Here is a 15,714-nt window from a genome sequence, read left to right on the forward strand (position 1 = left end):
GGAGGAGGAGGAACAAGAACAAGAACCACCAAAAGGCCTAACAACAAATTGAAGATGACAAAAAAGAGTTATTGAACTTGAGATAAATAAAAATTATCAAATCTGAACATCAGAGAGGAAAATGATTAAAGAAAAACAGAGCCTCAAAGACCTGTGGAACAATATCAAGGGTCAAAACCTCATATAATCTAAATCCTAGACTGAAAGGAGAAAAAGAGAATGGCAAAGAAAAAAGTATTTAAAGGAACAATAGTCAAAACCTCCTAAATTGTGTGCAGGGTATAAATACACAAATCCAAGAAATTCAATGAACATGAGCAGAATAAACACTCTGCTAAAATCCAAAGGTAAGAGTGAAAAATCTCAAATCCAGCCAAAGAAAAGAAGAATAATTTATATATGAGAGCATAACATGAATAGCAGCTGACTTCCATGAGAAAAAAATGAAGGCCAAAAAACAGCAGAATGACTCTTAACATGCTAAAGGAAGAAAGCAAACCTGCCAACCCATAATTCCATATCCAGCAAAACCATCACCCAAAAAATGATGGCAAAATAAATACACTGTCACTGAGAGATTTCATTGCACGAAAGTACTAAAGGAAGTTCTCCAGGCTGAAAGCAAATGATACCAGATGATAATTCAGATCTAGGAAAAAAAAAAAAAAGGAATGACAATCACCAAAAATGGTAAAAATGAGAGTATAAAAGCCATATATTTTTCTCTTTTATTAACTTCTTTCAAAGATATAACTTTAAAAATTATGAAACTATTTTCAGATTCACAATGTAATACAGATGAAAATAATAGGACAAAGCATGAAACCAAGTGAATGTAAATACAACTGCGCTATTGCTGTTTTTTTTGAAAATCCTTATCAGGGAAATTAAAATGCAATGCTAAAAAGTATTCAATCAACTTAATGGAAAGAAGAACAAAATTAACAAGGGAACAAAAACTGATGAAAAAGTGGAAATCAAGGAGCAAAATGGCAGAAATAAATCCAAATATAGAAATAATCACATTAAAAATAAATGGACTAAATACTCCTTTTAAAAGGCAGAAGCCCAGCATGTTGGCTCACACCTGGAATCCCAGCTGCTCCGGAGGGTGAGGCAGGAGGATCATAAGTTCAAAGCCAGCCTCAGCAACTTAGTGAGGCCTTAAGGAACTTAGTAAGACCCCATCTCAAAAGGGGCTGGGGAGATGGCTCAGTGGTCAAATATCCCTGTGTTCAATCCATAGTATTAAAAACTAAAAACTGTCAGACTAGATATAAAAGATTCAACTATGTGCCAAAAGCAGAAACACTGTAAATATAAATACATATAGGTTGAGAATAAAAATAAATGTTATAATAAACAGTAAGTATAAGAACAGTGGAGTAGTTATATTAATATCACAAATAGAAAGCAATATATAGATTACTGTAAGAAACATTCCTTAATGATAAAAAGAACAATACATTACAAACATGTTTAATGTTTTTATATTTATAATGGGAAAGAAGTTAGGAGTAAAAATGCTTCCTCTTCATGAAGCTAAAAAATACACGCAAACTAAGTAGAAGAAGGAAAAATAAATAGCAGATATTTTTCACAAAGAAAAAAAGTAACAATGAAAACCAATAAGGCCCAACATTAATAAAATTGACAAGCCCATAGCAAGACTGATTAAGAACAAAAAGAGACAATACAAAGTACCAATACCATAAATGCAAGAAGATAACACTATTGATCTTACACTCATTAGAAAATATAAGGAAATATTATGAAAACTTAGATGAAATTAATAAATTCTCTAAAATATCCAACTTACCCATTGACATGACTGAAATAACAAAAATGAAGCCCTATATCTGATTTGAATCTGTTATCAAAAACCATTTCATTAAAAAAAAAAAATTCTAGAACCAGGCAGATGAATTTGAACAAATATTTAGGAGGGACAATAACTCCAATCTCAAACAACTTTTTAATCAGAAAACTGAAGAGGAGGGACTACTTCCCAACTCATTTTTGAGGCCAGAAAACTCTGATTCCAAAACCTGACAAAGACATAACAAGAAAATTACCTACAACGGCTCTGTTAAATATAGATGTTAATTCTTCAACAATCTATTAGCAAATAATGGAAAGGGAACAACTAGAATTATCCACAGGTATTAACATTCATGAGTGAAAGTTTAATGAGGAAGAGTATACTCACACAGCCTTGAGGAAACTCTCCTGTAAAATTGGGCAAATACTGTCTCTATCTATGAAGTCAACAAAATTAACATCCCAAGTATTAGCAGGTCTTGTGCCTCCTGCCATGACACACTGAGAACATATCATTTCTATGACACTCAGCCAGATGGACAGACTGAATCCATTCATTAAGACACATCAGTCAAATCCGGAGACGTTCTACAAAAGAACCAGCCTGTACATATCAATGTCACAAAATTCAAAGACTCAGTAACTGTTCCAAATTGGTAGAAACCAGACCAGATCAGTGGAGACAACTTGACACAATGAGAGATCCTCCACAAATGGCACCGAGATGTGAACTGCAAATGACAGACATTGATTAGCACAATATCAATGCTAAAATTCCCCAAATTTGATCACTGTGCTGTAGTTGTACAAAAATAATTTCCTTTTAGGACATATACACTGAAGTATTTAGATGTAAAGGGGCACAATGTCTCTAACTTACTCTTGAATACTCAGGAAAAAAAATGTGTGTGCATGTGCACGCCCATGTATATGTGCTTAAAGAGAGAAAATGATAACAAATGGAGTAGAACACGAACTACTAAGGAAGTTGGATAAAAGGTACAGGAGTTTGGGTTATTATTCTTGCAACTTTTCTGAAAAATGTTAAAATAAAACAAATGAAAAGTTGCCCTAAAAAAGTTTTTTAAAAAACACTCTCCCAATCTTGCCCCCAAAATAAAAGGGAGTGGCTGGGCACAGTGGCGCACGCCTGTAATCCCAGTGGCTTGGGAGGCGGAGGCAGGAGGATCGCGAGTTCAAAGCCAGCCTCAGAAGTTTAGCGAGGCACTAAGCACTCAGTGAGACCTTGTTCTCTAAATAAAATACAAAATAGGGCTGGGGATGTGGCTGAGTGGTCAAGTGTCCCTGAGTTCAATCCCTGTAACCCCCCAAAAAATTAAAATAAAAGGGAGTGAAGAGGGAAAGGGAAGGGAGGAAGGAAGGGAGGACCTTCTGTCTCTGAAGTCTGCCACTCTCAATGTATACTCAGCACTGCTGCTTTATAGTAGGAAAAGGTCCTGAGTAGGTAATCCACCCATCACTCTATTTGGAATTTGCAGACAAGCAGGCAAGAGAAAAAAAAAAAGAGTAATCAGAGCAGGTAGAAGCAGAAACCAGCTCCATAGCACAAAAAAGGAAAAGGCTTGTCTTCTAACTTAGGAGGCACATATTTCTGATCTCACTCAGCAAAGTTGTACAGTTACAGCCACAATAAACAGAGACATTAGGCTTCTGTTTCCAGGGTAACAGGCAACTAAAGAGTTCCCAGTACCTCCTTCCACTCCCCTCTGCCACACCCACATGACCTTATTATCACACAGTATAAAACAAAGCAAGAATCATTAAAAGTCAGCACACTGAGTGACAAGAAATGATTTTTCCAGTGGCCTCGGGAACCACGTATATAAAATGATGATCTGCGTTTAGTTTGTTGGAACCAACTATTCTTTATGGCGTATAACCACAGCATACTCTTTAAATAAATGCACAGATAAAAATGAGCTTAAAAACAGGAATGACGACAAAAAATGAGGAAGCCTTAATGTGAAATGCATTGCAAGAGAGAACAGGCTTCTGACAATTAGTTATAATTTCAGAATGCTAATGGCCTCCCTGCAAGCAAGAGGAATTATAATTGGTCTCCGGTGGCCTGTTTATCCTGTCTAGATATAATTACAAGATACAGCTCTTGCCGCCTTGAACCAATCCATTCATCCAACAACTAACATTTATCCAGGACCGACACTGGGCCTTGCACTGTGCTGCGTGTTGATGGTGCAGAGATGCCGGGCCCATGTTTGAGGAGTTCCTTGTCTCAAGGGAGAAACAAACAGAGCTCACAACTCAACTGTCGAGTGACAGAAGACAGATATGTACAAACTCTAAAGTCACTAATGCTGCTTGGGGGGTTGAGAAAGATTACATGAGCAAGAAGCAGATAGGAACCCAGGAATCTATCCTCATCCCAGCAGTTTCCTTAGGAGTGAGAAGCCATTCCTCCGAACAGCACTGTTCTCAGTAGGTATGTATTTTCACCTGCACTGTGGCAGTGTTCACATGGTTGCAAAGACAGCCCTAGACACAGAGGGCACTGGCCCAGCCCAACTTAATTCTTTTCTTCTCGATCACCCTGCAAACCATCAGCTCCCCAAACCACTTCTAAACAGAAACATGCTGGTGCCACAGTGCTGAAGGTCACTCACAGACCAGCTGAATCAGAACCTGCAAAGCACACACGTGACTTCCTTGAATAATGAAACCCACACTCTACCCACAGTGCCATTTCCCAGCTGACAAGAGGTGAGCTCTGTCTGCACCCCACAGCTCCTGGGGGCCCAAGGGGCATGTTCTCTCTGAGGTTCTGGTGAGGAACTAGACCAAGACTCATGAAGGCCATACAGGACACTCCACAGTCTGTTCCTATAGGAGCTCTGGGGAGAAGCTCAGAAACCCTCTAGAAACACTGTGGGGACAAAGGCATGTGCCTGGCCTAGTAGTGGGTAGGGGGTCCAAGGCCATCTCAGTTCTTGCAGCCACAGCTCAAGATTCAAGCCATGATACCAGCAACTCACTTTGAATGAGAAAGAAAATTTATGTGAACTAATTTGTTCTGCAAGTGATTTGTGGAGAGAGCTTCTGAGGGGCCTGTTATATTTTCCAAATGTTTCAAAGAAGAAAAAAGAAGAAGAAGGATATTGCTGACAACAATGGAGCGTTTGGAAACAAAACAAAATAAATATCATGCAAAAATGATAGCATTTAGCATTATTTTTCATGGTATTATCAGTCCTTAGGGATAAGATATTTGGTTGTGGATCGTAACCTTGGAAACTCACCTAATCAACTTCCAAATGAAGATCTAGTTGGCAAAGTTCACTGCTCAACTGCCAAATACCCCACTAAATGTTATTATCCAGGTTCATTTTGCACAATAAATTTAATTTCTTGTAGAGAAACTTGAAATTTATAAAAGAACCCTGGAGAATTTGAATTTTAACAATCAATTATTCTTCAGGCTGATTCATCTTATAAACATATGGAAGATGCAAAAAATTAAATTAATTTAAAAATCCAGGCCTTTAACACATAGTTGAAGAAAACTTTTACATAAACGAAGAAAAATTGCCAAATGTTCTAATGACACAATATAATATTTTAGCTCTATGGTGTATAATGATTTTGTATTTTGGAAAAGAAAATAATTCCTTTCTCTAATATCATTCTTTACTTAATAAAAGAATAGTTTAAGAAAAGATAGTTTATCTTAATAAAAGATAGTTTAAGAAAACTATCCTCTTTTATTTACTCATAATTAAGGCTCATGATTTTTAAAATCGTTTATGTACAAATTTTTCCTAAAATGCTGAAATAATCCCAAGCTATGCACTTCTGTACTGCACACAGAAAGGGTCATGCCACACAGCAACCTTTGCACTGGTCAATGGAGGAATGGCAGCTTCAGAAACAAGATGGTCCATGACAACCTCCCCTGGAGCCACAGGCCAGGCTGCAGCCTCTGATTTCAGGTTGGTAAAAGCTCCAATGGCTCATCAACTACTGGTCTGCAAATAAAGGCTCCAGCAAGCAGAAAGTCGTAGAGTCACTTAGCAATGGGCTCAGAACTCTTCCAAACCCAAGGGTACCATTTCATTAACTATTAAAGAGAGAAGATACTAGTAGAGAAATTATTACTTTCATCATATGTCTTTAACTGATATGAACACAAACACTCAACAGCATTTCCCACACTGCTATGAACATCTGTTCACATCTGCATCCTTCACAGTGGCTTTTGTGCTTACCTGTGCTTACCTGTCTACTTGAGTTCTTGCCCTACATCATAAATTAGACCCAAATTTTTCCTTAACTATCTCAAGTACCACTGAAAATCATCTCACATACCACATGATGTTCCTGCCTTGCAGAAACAAGCCCCAGGATCCAGGCAGGTCAAAGGCTCTGTCTGTGCACTTGAGCATTTCACCCAGCAGAGGTGCTAGGCCCATGCCTCGGCCACCACATCATTTCCATTTCCAGAGCCCTGCCTTCTTAAATGAGGAATGCTCAAAGGACCACTGCCTCTGCAGCAGGCTCAGGGTTGACCCATGAGCTTCCTGTGACTGAGGCTGAGTCACTGGCCACCTTGGCTACAGGAATGGTGCTGGCCAGAATGAACACATATGTCCCTTCGAGTCCTGCACACGCCAGCATACAGGACAGACCCAATGGGTTCTTGCAGTCACTACTTGTCAGGTTCAGCTCACAGCTTCTGCTCTCCTCATCAACATTGTCTGGGGCAGACAGCTCCAGCAGAACTGGACACGCTTTGTTTCCAATATCATGACGGAAAAGTAGATCTTGTTCCAGTAGAATCAAGAGCACTTCCTGACTGGATCTGCTAACCTAGAAGAGGGGGAAAAGGCAAAGGTGAAATAGTAGCAGAAGACTAGACTCCCAAGCAGGCCCTCCATCTTTGCCCCGGCTGAGCACTCAATGCTCAGTCTCCTGCACTTTCCCTCCTCCTCCCCAGGGCCCCTCGGCTCAGCTGATGCTACCATTCCACCCTCTCAGTCCAAAGCCCCTTCCTCCCTGAACTCCAATTGGGCCAGGTCCTGGTCTACACCAAAACGAGCCTTGCACTCTCCCTCCATGGCTCTTCCCATGTTTCTGCATGGATATACTGACACTGTACACATATATACAGATCTTGACCCACATGACTCATAACTACCACCTGTCTCCCCCACCACAGAGGGTGAACTCAGAGAGCAGGTACCAAGTCTGTCCTCCAGCATAACCTCTAGACCAGCAGTATTGGGCATGACTTTTTTGTTCTATTAGGAACTGTTGAATAAATGGATGATTTAGTGCATTCTCTCCTCTGCAAACATGGAGCTGGAAAACATGGCACCCTCCTCCTGCTGCTTGGTGAATCCTAGAATACACCCGAGATATGAATGACATCTGGTGCAAAAGAACACCACAGGGAAGGGGTTCAAGAAGACACTGGTGTGGAAAAGAAAGACTCCGTAAACAACAGAAGATGAGGGCAGAGGAGCGTCTGTTCTTTGCCATCAGCATTGAGTGAACAAGTACTGGGACTCGGAGGGATTCGAAAAAGGTAGAGAGTCATTTTTAGAGAAATGAAAGCACACAAAATTGCCATTTACAGAGAAAGTAATAAAACACACAACCCATCACCATGATGGGGAGGCAGGAAAATAATATCAGGTCACAGAAGTACGCAGACAGAGTCGCAGATGATCAGTCAACAGCAGGTTATAAGAGGGCAAGCCTGCTGGCCACAGAAGGGAGGTGACACCAGTGCTTCTGACCAGCGACGAAGGAAAACAAGTGTTTCAAGAAGATCATTCTGACAGCGCTATGCTGAGTGAATTGGAGGTAACGAAAGACTGAAGGTGGAAAGGTCAGGAAGACAGCTATTGCAACAACCAGGTGGGAGGAATGAGGCCCGGGCTGGCTGCCAGCAGGAGAAAGGTGATAGCCCACAATATTACCCACACACGGATGACAGGACTTGGGGGCGGTGAGAAGTGAACGTCCACAACTCTGCGGTGTCACACTCTGATTAAGGGTCTAGCATGTGTTTGGAGCTGAGAACCGGAGAGAAACACAGAAGCAGAGAGAAACCCGCCCTGCATGTGAATTCTCCCTTGGGTGGGGTGGCAGATGAGACCGTGGAGGGAGCCCTGGTACCATGAGAAAAAGAAGACCAAAGACAATCCCATGAAGAAAACCAATCCTTAGGGATGGGCAGAGGACCAAGGGATGGTGACAGAGACAGGAGCAAGGCAAGTTAGGAAGAGGGGGAGGGGCAAGGCGGGGGCACCCAGGAGCCAAGAGGAGATGCTATGACACTGGTGCCGGCTCTGGCTGTTAAGAGGAATGCTGTGTCCCGCCTGTGCTGGACAGCACACCTATGAAGTCACCCTCCACAAGTGACTTGGCCTGTCTAAGAGTCACTGTCTTCATCTGTAAAAGTGGATCATAAGGGGGCTGAAGCTGGGGCTCAGTGGTAGGGCACTTGCCTAGCATGTGTGAGGCACTGGGTTCTATCCTCAGCACCACATACATACAAATAAATAAAATAATGGTCTACCAACAACTAAAAAATAATTTTTTTTATAAAAGTGGATCACAGGGGCTGAGGATGTGGCTCAGCTTGCCTGGCATGAATGAGGTCCTTGGTTCAATCCCACGCTCTGCAAAAAAAGAAAGAAAGAAAGAAAGAAATCAAGAAAAAGAATACAGATGTTCCCAGACCCATGATGTGTTTCTGTCCCAATAAATCCATTGTTAAGTTGAAAATATCTTAAAATCAAAAGTGTATTTAATATACCTAACTTACTAAACATAATAGCCTAGCCTCACCTATTTTAAATGTGCTCTGAATACTTACATTAGCCCAAGTTGGGCAAGTTCATCTAACATAAAGTATATTTTATAAAAGTATTGAATATTCCATGTTATTTACTGAATACTCAGAAAGTGAAAAACAAAATTGAGTATGCTTTCACATCGTTGTAAAGTTCAAAAACCTTACACTATTGTTAAGCCGTGGACTGTCAAGCGTGTAGAACCAATTTCAGGGGGCTGTTGTAGGAATGAAAGGACTTAACAAAGGACTGAGAAGAGGGTCTGGGATATAGGACGCCCACATGCACACGGGTGAGTACTAAAGCTACTCTCACCAGAATCCAAAGGAGGGAGGGTCCCAGGGCAAAGCCCCAGGAGAGTCAGGGATGTGTCCATCACCCTTCCATCCCACTGCTGAGGTGTAGCAGCATGAAATGCCTAAACAGGCATCCAGTAAAAGTTTCTTCAAAAACTCACAGTGGTGGAGCTGGGGCTGGGGCTCAGTGGGTGAGCACTTGCCTAGCATGTGTGAGGCACTGGATTCAGTCCTTAGCGCCATATAAAAAATAAAAAAATAAAACAAAGGCAAAAAAAAAAATACATTAAAAAAAAGTCATGGGACTGGGGCTGGGGCTCAATGGTAGAGCACTTCTCTCACACATGTGAGGTACTGGGTTCGGTCCTCAGCACCTCATAAAAATAAATAAAGATATTGTGTCCATCTACAACTAAAAAATATTTTTTAAAAATTCACAATAATGAACAGTGACCAATGGCTTCAATGGATCAAGCAAAGAAGAAAAAGAAGTCAAAAAAGGATCATTATCCAGATAAGCAAGTAGAAGGGGGAACCTAACTACAGTGCTAGGAAGCACTTAAAATGGATGACTGGGAGTGCCTCAGATCCACGTGGGTAGACCTAGAGCACAGAGGGAAGCGCAGGCAATGATGCGCCTTGCACAGTCCAGTGCCACCTGTGTGAGGTGGTGCAGCACCAAAACTCGAGATGAGAGCTTACTCACCGTCACCAAGTGAATCATCCGTGAGCACCAAGCTGTGAAGGATGGCTGCTTCCTATGGAAGGGAGGGATACAGGGTGCTGTTACCATAGCTGTGACCTCTAAATCAAAGCTGCAGAATGGGTATGTTTGTAGGCATAGCAGTATTCACTGCACAACTGCACAATCCTTCCATGGATGCTTGAATAATTCATGATATATTAAAAATTGAAATTACTTAAAAAAAAAAAGCACTGGATTTTCCAATGAGCAGACTGGTCAAGTTCATGGCCAGATTCCTATTAATCAGCTTCCAGGAGCATCCTCTGTGATGCAGGAAGTGGACGCCTGAGTGACAACCCAGGCAGAGGAGTTTGGCTATAGGGAGCAGAGTGGGTGGTGTGCTCAGGGTCAAGGCCAGGGAGGAGCAAAGAGAGGAGGGAGACTGGGGCACGATCATGATGGAAAGAGAAAAGCCAATGAGAATGCCAGACAGTGAGCAGGCCAAGTCAGGACGACAGGAGCAGAAAGCCACAGGAAGACACCTGACTGAAGCAGAGCCCACGCCAGCTGAGAAGACACAGCCACAGGGCAAAGGAGAGCTTGCAGCCAATTCAGCTCCACACACCTTCACTGCAATGTCACCAGGAGCAGACCCTGCACAAGGTCATAGGGGTCAAGACAATGAGATCTACTTCTACAGTCAGGGGCTCAGATTCAGAACATGGAGAGCAGCTTCTAGTTATAGAGCTAGAAGAGCCTCCACCATCCCAAACAGATGACAGGTGAGCCTCAGAAAGCAAGTCCACCACCTAGTACTACCTGACACCCAGAGCTCCATTTGCTAGCATCTCAGTTTCCTTGGCTCTGAGACAACTGTCATTCACCAGGTGCGGACAGCAGGAGAACTAAAGCAGGCCATCTACCCTCGTCCTGGAGCAGTGCTTCTCACTGAGCCATGGCTCAAGAAACTGTCACTGAGCAAGGCTGCAGCGGTCCTCCCGAAACTGGGTCTTGCCCCAGCACTGCCAATGGCATGCCTCGCCTGAGTGCTGGTGTTCATTCAAGGTGATGAACACACTGTCCTGAGAGGCAAGTGCCCAGAAGTACCTGGCAGCCCTACCACTGTGGGCAAAACCATCTGCATCTCTGCAGAGCTAGAATCTTAACTCACCGTGGACCTTTGGGGCATTGCCAGCAGCCCCACAGTTGACGTCTGCAAGGGTAAGCATCTAGCAATGGAAAGCGCAAACTGACAGGAGCAGACAGAAGGAGCACTGGGAAGAGCAGGCAGGTTCAGAGGATGAGGTCCTGAGAGGGCTGATGGCAGGAAGGCACAGGCATCCCACAAAGGAGTATGTGCTATGCCAAGGGGCAGGAGGGCTTCAGAGTGTTCAGTAAGGCTAGTTTTCTCCCAGCTTTGGGTTTAAAAATGGTGGGAATGGAGAGGAGGGATACCCTCAGGATTATGTATTTATGATAGAATCAAAGATGATGTGGCTTGAGTCTAACTGGATGTAGGAGGTGAGAGGGAAGAATTTTGATGGCTCCCAGGTTGCAGCTCAGGGGAATTGAAAAAGCAGATGGTGGATCCATTCTTTGCAATAGGGGATGAAGATTGAAGGCCTCTATTTTCTCAGTGATGTAAAAGGCAAGGTCACCTGCCTGGCGGAGGCAGGATGAGGTGAGGGGCCTGATGAAAGTGGCAAAGGTCTAAGAAAGCTGCCAAGGATAATGTGAAAAGCAGCTGATGAGGGACAAGGAAAAGGATTGCCACGCCACGCTGCAAGTCCAGCCACGATTGGAAGCCATAAATTTGCAATGGCACCAATCAATGCATGATGGGACTCCCTCCCATGGAGATCAACAACCAGCAGTAGAGAACACAGGGGGATGGGACTGTGCAGGCAGGACCAGGGAAGCACTGTCAAAAGGGAAAAAAAAATGGAGGTGGTGGCAGGGATGGGCCCAAAAGGGTGGGATGACAGAGGAAGCAGCTGAGGAAGAACAGAAAGGATATGCAGGTAAGGATGGGGTTGTGCAGCCAGCCATCTCCAGAGGCAAGAAGGCCAGGGCAGCAGGAGAGAGGAAAGGAGGGCAGGTGTGGCCAGAGCAGAGCTCAGAAGCACAGCAGCCCTGGTGAGAGCAGGGCAGGGAGCCACTGAGGCAGGAGCGGAGGAAGTGGGGTGGAGGCTGAAGTGGGGAAGCAGTGTGGGAGGACAGTGGCGAGTGCCTGCTCTTGGTCACTGATGCGCCTTGCAGCAATCACAGAGCAACTGAGGGCACCATGCTAGGTTCTGGAATTAAAACCACACTTTTTGCCTCAACCCTTCCATAATAGGGTATATGTCAATGACAGATGACACAGGTCAAGAGAATGTCAAATCCCCTTACCCAGTATAATCTCATTTTTAAGAATGTATCCAAAGACAAAAGAAAAATCAAAATAATAAAACTGCATTCTTTACAACATTCACTGTATCTACAGCGCACGCGCGCATACACACACACACACACACACACACAGCTGAAAAAATCCAAGCATTCAACAAAATTGAAAAGATGACGATCATGAAGAAACAGGGAAATGTCTGCACCCACAGATGTGTGTTCTGCGGAAGAACATCTGTCCTGTTCGTCTCCTTATCCCCAGGCACAAAGCGCAGAGCTTGGCTCGTAATGGGCACTCAGAACCTGTCAGAGTAAGTGAGTGAGTGGAAGAAACTGCACCACATTCTGATTAGACCATGTGGGAAATAAGGCTAGCACCTAGAGAGGAAATGCAAACATGTCCAGACACCCAGGTTAGAAGAGTGGAAACAGGCAACCTTCTCCCTACTTGAAAACTCCATCCCGTCACACGGTTTAATAGTTAAAACTGGGCATCTGCTCCTTTAATAACACTGGATCAAGGAAGAAAGACAAGTCAGAATTTTAGAATTTCTTTAAAAATAATGAAAACATGGCATACCATTAAAAATTAAATACATTTACCCTTTGTGGAAAGCCATCTTCAGAAGACACTACTGGCACAGATAGAATGTTGCCAGGCTATTATTCCTCACAACAGAATTACAGTATAAAAGACTAGAATTGACCCCAATGTGCAAAAATGTAAGCTTCATCCTCCCATAGAGTACCTGACTGCAAGGAAAAGCAAACAAAGAAGAGATCCACAGATTCCCAGCACCAGGGAGAGCAAGGGAGAGCAGGGGAGAGAAGCAGGCAGGTTGTGGCACAGTGCATCTGAGCAAGGACAGAAATGGGGAGCACAAGGCCATGATCTGAGAGTTGTAAGGTAAGAAAAAGCCAAACCCTGAAAGAGAGGGTTACCTAGAAGGGAGGGAGAGAACAGGCAGCAGGGACAGGAATGGAGACAGGAGACCAGATAGGTTTTGTTTTTGACTTTGGAACTAAGTAACCACCTTAAATAATTACAAATCAAAATGTAAAAGCTGAAACTATTCTTATAAATAAATAGCTATGCACCAATAGTCCTAGCTTCTCAGGAGGCTGAGGCAGAGAAGTCAAAACCAGCCTAGACAAAACAGTAGGCACTTACCTCAACACACACACACACACATACACACATGAGTCTAACTGTGTGTCAAGCTGGTGGCTTTACTACAAAAGAAGGTTCAATGCAAGTGGCTTTAAAACATGGTAACATACGCATTTCTAGTGGGAGTAACCCCAAGGCAAAAGGAACACAAAGAAATCCTAAGCTGCATTTGGCAAACTGCCACACCATCAGCAATGCTCTAGGGTTTTACTTTGATGCACATACATGTTAATGTCATTAAGAAGCGAGATTTATGTTCTTAGGTTTAAAAAAAAGATACAAATATAAAACCAAAGAAGTTAAATACAAGTCCTATTATCCTAAATTTGAGTTGGAAATATCAATATAAATTCATGAGGGATTTTATTTAAAAAAGAAATTGTTCTGTCACTAGAAGCAAAGCTCACCCTTGTCACTATGCGTACCCACAGGACTATGCTCTGGTTTCCTATTATCATTTCCTCTGTAAAGGAACCTGAGCTTCTTGGAGGAACGGCACATTCTGGGCACAGATGCACTATCAAAGTCTACTGAGCAACTTCAAGAAGATTCTGGAGCCAAACTGAAGGCCTTCCACTGGTCAAAGCTGGGATAACTTGATCATCAAAAAGAACAGGCCCTTGGGTTGGGGTTGGGGCTCAGTGGTGGAGCACTTGCTTAGCAAGTATGAGGCACTGGGTTCAATAAAGGTATTATGTCCATCTACAACTAAAAACAAACAAACAAACAACAACAACAAAAGAACAGGCCCACAGTGGATTAAAGTATTATCTAATTAGGTTACAATTCAGGGGATAATAACAATATTAAAAACATATCTAAAAACCTAACTGGTCACCTCTGCAGATTATTAGGACACGAGCTAATTATTCTGGAAATAGGTAAATAATGGGGAAAATAAACCACTTGCCCTGTCTTTCTCTGTACAAATAGATCTTCAGGGTTAACCAAATAGTTGACAGGAGAAGCTCTTTACAAATTCTAGTCATTAAACTAAGAAAGAATGATAGAACCAGAGCCTCATAACTGAACATCCTCCCACAAAAATACTGGGTTTGGGCAGTGACCATCAAGCTGGCTGACAAACTGATGGGCAGCTTTATATGGAAGGACAAGGCTGATGACACCTGCAACCAGGTCAAAGCTGACACACAGAAAGGGCCACTCAAGAGTTTCTGTGCTTCCTGATCTGATGCAGCAGGAAAAAACAGCCTATCTACAATCTCTCTAATAGCCTATCTACTATCTCTCTAAAACAGAAACTGAGTCTCATGGAGCCTCCAGATGTAACTACCAATTTATAAAAAATACTTGGAACAGGAAGACAATGTGACGCTAGAGATGGAACAAGCCAGATCCATAATGTGAGAAATTCTGTAGAATTAAGGTCTGGCTTCCTCAATAAATAAATGACAAGGGAAAGGCAGAGGGATCTGAGAGACTTATCTACTAAATTCAAGTTTGGGACTTTATTTGTATTCTGTTTTGAACAAACCATTTGCAAAAGCCACACGTATGAGAAAACTGGGACAATCTGACCAATGACTAGATGTTAGATGATATTAAATAACTATTAATAATTTATAAATTATAATAATGGCATTGTCATTATGTTTCTTAAAAAGAGTACTTCTTAGCTACACTAAAGTATTTATAGTTGAAGTGATAGGGTGTCTGGGAATTGCTTTTATCTGGGATGATTTTACCTTGGAAGAAAAATGAAAAATGATTGGTCAAATGTCAATGCTGGCTGAAGTGATGAAGGTACATGAACATTCATTTTAATTTTCCCTCTCCTGCAATGCAGGTTGAAAAATTTCCATAACAAAATATTAATGAGAAGAGAAAGGCCCTGTCTACAGGATGCATTGCTGCCTACCCCTCCTGCTTCATGAGAGGAGCTGAGCACAAGCAGAGCCTATGTTCCTGAACCAGCTCTAAGGAGACTGTTTTCTGAATCATGAATATCAGCTAAAACAAGACCAACGAGGATTTGCTAAGGAGATCTAGGTGACAATGTTCAGACCTGACTGGATTCGTAAGGTCTCTCACTACAGCAGGTATGAGATATCCACACAACACCACTGGAAACGTGCATTGTTTCCTTGTAGAAAAGTGCCAACAAGAGGGACCTATTTCATCAACTCGGTTTGTACCATGGACTCTAGAGCAAGGAAAACCAGAGAAAGGATTACATTAAGGTTAAGCCAAGCATCTTATATAGTATATACTTATAGTTTTTAGCTTTTCTTACTAAAATACTTCATCAAACAAATTAGACAAATGCAGTTTAAAAATCATTTCCCATTTAGAGTATTTATGCTACAGACAGGCTTAAAAAGCTAATAAGCTATACGGCAATATAAAAACATAAAAAGAAGAGAGAATGACAACTCTATTATAACAAGCCATATATAAATCGAGGAAGGAGCAAGAAGTCTGCATGCTGGGCCAGCATCCAAAAGCCATTACAACTAATGGCTTATATGCCAGGCCTATGGGTTGTGCTTATTTAAA

The 15,714-nt window shown here is 42.2% G+C and overlaps 1 long non-coding RNA gene across 2 annotated transcripts in view; it reads right to left on the reverse strand.

Annotated features, from left to right (window-relative positions):
* LOC125618979 overlaps nucleotides 1-15,714 on the reverse strand; it is a 68,963-nt gene that overhangs the window by 22,344 nt on the left and 30,905 nt on the right. The window contains exons 3-4 of one of the 2 annotated variants that reach the window (XR_007350395.1): nucleotides 9,660-9,711; nucleotides 6,163-6,663 (exon numbers count right to left, since the gene is read on the reverse strand). This is a non-coding gene — a long non-coding RNA (uncharacterized LOC125618979). The remainder of the gene's footprint in view (nucleotides 1-6,162; nucleotides 6,664-9,659; nucleotides 9,712-15,714) is intronic. The other variant, XR_007350394.1, reaches the window with a different exon arrangement.

This window comes from Marmota marmota, unplaced genomic scaffold (assembly GCF_001458135.2).
Source record: "Marmota marmota marmota unplaced genomic scaffold, marMar, whole genome shotgun sequence".
Lineage (NCBI taxonomy): Eukaryota > Metazoa > Chordata > Mammalia > Rodentia > Sciuridae > Marmota > Marmota marmota.